Consider the following 7,065-nt stretch of genomic DNA (forward strand, 5'->3'; position numbering starts at 1 on the left):
TGGTTGCAGATTTTCTCGGGGATAGGAAGGTAGTTGTTTGGCGACTGCAACCCCTGCTCTTCTCCCTCTTATCTTCCTTTAGTTATATTTATCTATTTTCCAGACTATGTTAGTCTTGATATTGTGAGACAAATGGTAGTAGATGCTCATGACTAGTGACACCCCGATGTCGGGCTTTTCTTTTCCGCACTTTTTGTTTTGATTTTAACTCATTTACGAAGTATTTTTTATGTTAAATAGCATTGAAATTATCTTTGAAATAAAAATATCGGTTTGTTTTGGAAATGAGTCGTCTTGCCTAGTTCCACAATAGGCGCCATCACGACATGGATTAGTTTGGGTCGTGACAGATTGGTATTAGAGCCTAAGTTACATAAGTCTCACGAGTCATGAGCGGGTTTAGTAGAATGTTGCAGATTGGTACGGAGACGTCTCTATTTATTTTTCGAGAGGCTGCAGAACCTTTAGGAAACTCCACATTCTTGAATTCTTGTCGTGCAAATCTGTTGATTCTAGTAACTAAGCATCTATTGTTTCATTCTCTCACAGATGGTGAGGACTCGTGCTACCGGTCAGGAGGGCCAGCCGCTAACACCACCAGCCAGGTCCGCGAGAGGCTGATGCCGCGGTAGAGGCCGTAGTAGGGGAAGAGGTGCAGCTCGTACCACAGCTGGGGCAATACCTACAGATCCACCAGTTGTCCCAGATCAGGACCAGGTTCCAGTTGTTAATGCACCAGCTCAGGCACCACTTGTGCCTATTGTGATTCCAGGCCTTCAGGAGGCCCTAACTCATATTCTGACAGCGTGTACCGGCCTTGCTCAGGCGGTCTCTATCTCGATGGCCGCAACCATTTCTCAGGCCAGGGGAGGCACTCAGACTCCCGTCGCTCGCACCCGAGCAGGTTCTTCAAGGACTTCAGACATCGGAGGTACCACCAGCCTAGCCGGTTGTCGCTGCACAGGATTTATGTGGTTCCTGCTGTACCTAAGGATGATCAGTGTAGGTTGAAGAGGTTTGGGAGACTCCATCCACCACCTTTCAGTGGCACAAAGAGAGAGGATGCTCAGGATTTCTTGAACATATGTTAGAGGATACTTCGTACCGCTGGTATTTTGGAGACTTGTGGTGTCTCATTCACTACTTTTCAGTTCTCCGGGGCTGCACTCAGATGGTGGGAGACTTACGAGAGGCGTAGGCCTGTTGGCGCAACACCCCTTACTTGGCAGCAGTTCTCCGTGGTTTTTTGGAGAAGTTCGTGCCTCGATCCCGTAGAGAGGAGCTGCGCAGACAGTTTGAGTGGCTTCGCCAGGGTGATATGTCTATGACACAGTATGAGATGCGGTTCTCTGAGTTGGCCCGTCATGCTATCTGGTTGGTTCCCTCGGACAGGGAGAGGATCATGAGGTTTATTGATGGTCTCACTTATCAGCTACAGTTGCTCATGACCAGAGAGAGGGTTTCGGGTGCTACTTTTGATGAGGTTGTCGACATTGCTCGAAAGATTGAGATGGTTCGCGGTCAGTAGAGGGTTGAGAGGGAGGCCAAGAGGCCTCGTGGTCAGGGTGGAATCAGCGATGCTCCTTTTGGGGGTCAGTTCCAGCATGGTAGAGGTCGTCCTTTCAGACAGACTCAGTTAGCTCGGCTATTTCACTGTGGTGTATCATCTGGCCATGGTTCTCACAATTCTCATCAGGGCCACTCATCACTTAGTGCCCTTCCAACTCAGAGTTCGTCCTGTGCTCCACATGTTCAGGGCTCTTCCATACCAGGTTCTTCTACCAGTTATCCCGGTGCCAGGGGTTCCCTTCAATTCCCGCCACCAGCACCAGGGAGTTGTTTTGAGTGTGGGGAGTCTGGACATAAGTGGAGGCATTGTCCTCATCGTCATGGAGGTCTATCTCAGCAGAGGAGTCAGCCTTCGACTTCAGCAGCAGTTACTTCACCACCCGCCCAGTCAGCTCGGGGTGGAGGTCAGTCAGCTAGGGGTCGCCCTAGATGGGGAGGCGGATTAGGGGGTGGCCAGGCCCATTTCCATGTCCTCCCTGCCAAACCAGACGCTATTGCTTCAGATGCTATGATTACATGTATTGTCTTAGTTTGTCACCGAGATATCTCAGTATTATTTGACCCCGGTTCCACGTATTCATATGTTTCCTCGTGGATATGCCCCGTGAGTGTCTAGTTTCTTCTGTTCATATATATACTCATGTGGGCGATACTATTACTATGGACCGCATATATTGGTCATGTGTGGTGACTATTGAGGTCTGGAGACCCAAGTGGACCTTTTGCTGCTCAGTATGGTTGACTTTGATGTGATATTGGGTATGGATTGGTTATCTCCATATCATGTTGTTCTAGATTGTCACGCCAAGACGGTGACGTTGGCTATGCCGGGACTTCCGAGGGTTGAGTGGAGCGGTTCTGTAGATTATGTACCAAGTAGGGTGATTTCATATTTGAAGGCTAAGCGTATGGTTAAAAAGGGTTGCATATCTTATTTGGCTTTTGTGAGGGGTGTTAGTGTAGAGACTCCTGTCATTGATTCTGTTCTGGTGGTATGCGATTTTCCGGATGTGTTTCCTGTAGAGCTGTCGGGCATGCCACCTAACAGGGATATTCACTTCGGTATTGATTTGGTGTCGGGAACTCAGCCCATTTCTATTCCAACGTATCGTATGGCACCGGAGGAGTTGAAGGAATTGAAAGAACAACTTCAGGAACTCCTTGATAAGGGGTTTATTCGTCCTAGTGTGTCACCTTGGGGTGCACTAGTTTTATTTGTGAAGAAGAAGGACGGTTTCATGACAATGTGTATTGATTACAGGCTGTTGAACAAGATCATAGTCAAGAACAAGTATCCTTTGACTCATATTGATGATTTGTTTGACTAGCTTCAGGGAGCGAGGGTGTTCTCCAAGATTGATTTGAGGTCCAGTTATCACCAACTGAAGATTCGGGATTCAAATATTCTTAAGACAGCTTTCAGGACCCGATATGGCTATTATGAGTTCTTAGTGATGTCTTTTGGGTTGACCAATACCCCAACATCGTTCATGCATTTGATGAATAGTGTATTTCATCCCTATCTGGACTCATTCGTTGTGGTATTCATTGATGACATCCTGGTGTACTCTCGTAGCCAGAAGGAGCACGCTCAGCATTTGAAGATTGTATTACAGAGATTGAGGGTGGAGAATCTTTATGTAAAGTTCTCCAAATGTGAGTTTTGGCTCGGTTCAGTAGCATTCTTGGGGCACGTGGTGTCAAGTGAGGGTATTCAGGTGGATCCGAAGAAGATAGAGGCGGTGCAGAGTTGGCCTAGACCGTCCTCAGCCACAGAGATTAGGAGCTTTCTTGGTTTGGCCGGTTACTACCATCGCTTTGTGGAGGGATTTTCATCTATTGCTTCGCCCTTGACCAGATTGACCCAAAAGGGTGCTCCATTCAGGTGGTCGGATGAGTGTGAGGAGAGCTTTCAGAAGCTCAAGACTGCTTTGACCACAGCTCCAGTGTTAGTTCTACTATCAGCTTCAGGTTCTTACACCGTGTATTGTGATGCCTCGAAGATAGGCATTGGTTGTGTTTTGATGTAGGAGGGTAGGGTGATTGCCTATGCCTCGCGCCAATTAAAGACCCATGAGAAGAACTATCATGTCCGTGATCTTGAGTTAGCAACCATTGTTCACGCCTTGAAGATTTGGCGTCATTATTTGTATGGGGTTTATTTGTGAGATCTATACTGATCATTAGAGGCTGCAACATCTGTTCAAGCATAAGGATCTTAATTTGCATCAACGGAGATGGTTGGAGCTTCTTAAGGACTATGATATCACTATTCTGTACCATCTTGTAAAGGCCAATGTGGTGGCTGATGCTTTGAGTCGCCGGGCAGAGAGTTTGGGGAGTTTAGCATATCTTCCAGCAGCAGAGAGACCTTTGGCATTGGATGTTCAGGCCTTAGCGGGCCAGTTTGTCAGATTGGATATTTCGGAGCCTAGTCGGGTATTGGCGTGCGTGGTCTCCAGGTCTTCTCTTTATGACCATATTAGGTAGTGTTAGTATGATGACCCTCACTTGATCGTTCTTCAGAATAGGGTTCGGAGAGGTGATGCTAGGGATGTGACTATTGGTGATGACGGCGTGTTGAGGATGCAGGGCCTGATATGTGTGCCTAATGTAGATGGGCTTCGAGAGTTGATTCTTGCGGAGGTCCACAGCTCGTGATATTCCATCCATCCGGGTGCCGCGAAGATGTACCAGGATTTGAGACAACACTATTGGTGGAGGCGGATGAAGAAGGATATAGTTGGGTTTGTAGCTCGGTGTCTCAAATGTCAGCAGGTTAAGTATGAGTATCAGAGACCGGGTGGCTTGCTTTAGAGATTAGACATTCCGGAGTGGAAGTGGGAGCGGATCACCTTGGACTTTGTAGTTGGGCTCCCATAGACTTCGAGGAAGTTCAATGCTATTTGGGTTATTGTAGATCGGCTGACCAAGTCCGCGCACTTCATTCTAGTTGGTACTACTTACTCTTCAGAGTGGTTGGCTGAGATTTACATCCAATAGATTGTTCGCCTGCATGGTGTCCTAGTTTCCATCATTTCAGATAGGGGCACTCAGTTTACATCGCAGTTTTGGAGGGCAGTGCAGCAAGAGTTGGGTACTCAAGTTGAGTTGAGCACAACTTTTCACCCTCAGACGGACGAGCAGTCCGAGCGCACTATTCAGATATTGGAGGGCATTTTGCGCGCTTGTGTCATTGACTTTGGGGGTTCATGGGACCAGTTTCTGCCACTCATGGAGTTTGCATATAACAACAATTATCAGTCGAGTATTCAGGTGGCTCCGTACGAGGCTTTATATGAGAGGAGGTGTAGATCTTCGGTTGGATGGTTTGAGCCGGGTGAAGCTAGGCTCTTGGGTACAGACTTGGTCCAGAATGCATTAGATAAGGTGAAATTGATTCAGGAGCGACTTCGCACGGCGCAGTCTAGGCAGAAGAGTTATGCGGATAGGAAGGTCCATGATGTATCTTTCATGGTTGGGGAGAAGGTTTTGCTGAAGGTATCACCCATGGAGGGCGTTATGAGATTTGGGAAGAGGGGCAAGTTGAGACCCCGGTTCATTGGGCCTTTTGAGGTGCTTCGGAGGATTGGGGAGGTGGATTATAAGCTTGCCTCGCCACCCAGCTTGTCAAGTGTGCACCTAGTGTTTCATGTTTCCATGCTCCAGAAGTATATTGGAGATTCGTCCCATGTTTTGGACTTCAGCACGGTGCAGCTGGAGGGTGATATGACTTATGTTGTGGAGCCGGTGGCTATTTTGGGTCGGCATGTTCGAAGGTTGAGGTCAAAGGATATAGCTTCAGTGAAGGGGCAGTGGAGAGGTCAGCCTGTGGAGGAGGCCACCTGGGAGACGGAGCGGGAGATGCGGAGCAGATATCCACGCCTATTCGAGACTCCAAGTATATTTCTAGACCCGTTCGAGGATGAACGGTTGTTTAAGAGGGAGAGGATGTAACGACCCGGCCGGTCGTTTCGGGAGTTATAGCCCCGTTTTCTCCATTTCTATTTCCTTTATTCTCTTAAGCTATATTATGATATACCGGGTTAGTTGGTTCGGGTCCGGATTGGTTTCGGAGTGGAATGAGACACTTAGTCTCTTATTTAGAACCTTATGTTAGAAAAGTCAACCAGATGTTGACCTATGTGTAAACGATCTCGAATTTGAATTCTGATGGTTCTGTTAGCTCAGTTAGGTGATTTTGAACTTAGGAGTGCGTCCGAAATGTGATTTGGAGGTTCGTGGTAAAAATTAGGCTTGAATTGGCGAAATTGGAAATTTAGTAATTTTCGGTCGGCAGTGAAAAATTTGATATCGGGGTCGGAATGGAATTCCGGAAGTTGGAGTAGGTTCGTAGTGTCATATGTGACGTGTGTGCAAAATTTGAGGTCATTCAGACGTGGTTTGGTTGGTTTCGGCATCGGATGCCGAATTTGGAAATTTAGAAGTTCTTAGGCTTGAATCCGAGGGTAATTTGGTGTTTCGATGTTGTTTTGAGTAATTCGAAGGTTCGACTAAGTTTGTATGTTGATATATGACTTGTAGGTATTTTTTGTTGAGGTTCTGGAGGCCTCGGGTGTGTTTCGGGTGAGTTTTGAGCGAGTCTGGGCATTACCGGAACTGAGGCATGGTTTTGGTGCTTAAAATTTCGCTGAGGGCGGCAAAATTTTGCAGAGGGCGGAGGAGGGGGCGCAGACCGCGTAAATTTGGTCGCGGAGGCGCTCCAGTGCAGATCTGCAGATTCGTTGGTCTGAATTTGGAAGCCTATATCTTTTGATCTACAAGGAAGTTTGAGATGATTAAAAAACAAAAATTGTACCCCTTCGTGTCTAGTTTCCATAAAGTTAAAGAAATCATCATTTGGACATCTGTAGAGAAAGTTATGGACAAAATACTAAAGTATGTCACTACAGCCACCAGAAGCGCGGACAACACTACTTTTTCGCTACCGCAAGGGTTGGATTTTCGCGGCCGTGCCTGGATTTTTGCGGTCAGCGTAGTGGAGATCAGATAGTGCACTATATAAACGGGGTTTAGGACATTATTTCACATTTTGGACCTAGGGAGCTCGGTTTGTGGCGATTTTTTGAGGGTTTTTCAAGAAATTCATCGAGGTAAGTGATTCTAACTCGGATTTGGTTAATGTACATGAATATATCACTAATTTCATCATTTGATTAGTACTTTGAGGTGGAAAATTGGGAAAATAGTATAAACTTCATAAAATGGGTTTTGAGAGTTGAATGTCGATTCGAAGTCGGATTTTGACAAATTTGGTATGGTTGGACTCGTGAGGGAATGAGTTTCCTAGTTTTGTAAAATTTATCGGATTTCGAGACGTGGGCCATCGGGCCTAGTTTGAGCCAATTTCGGTTTTTGGGCTAATTTGATAGTTTTTCTTGTGGAATTCATTTCATTAACGTATATTGATGGTATTGTACTGATTGTGAATAGATTCGGAGCATTTGGAGGCCGCGTCGAGAGGCAAGAGTATTT

This window comes from Nicotiana tomentosiformis, chromosome 1, assembly GCF_000390325.3.
Source record: "Nicotiana tomentosiformis chromosome 1, ASM39032v3, whole genome shotgun sequence".
In the NCBI taxonomy this organism is placed as follows: Eukaryota; Viridiplantae; Streptophyta; class Magnoliopsida; order Solanales; family Solanaceae; genus Nicotiana; species Nicotiana tomentosiformis.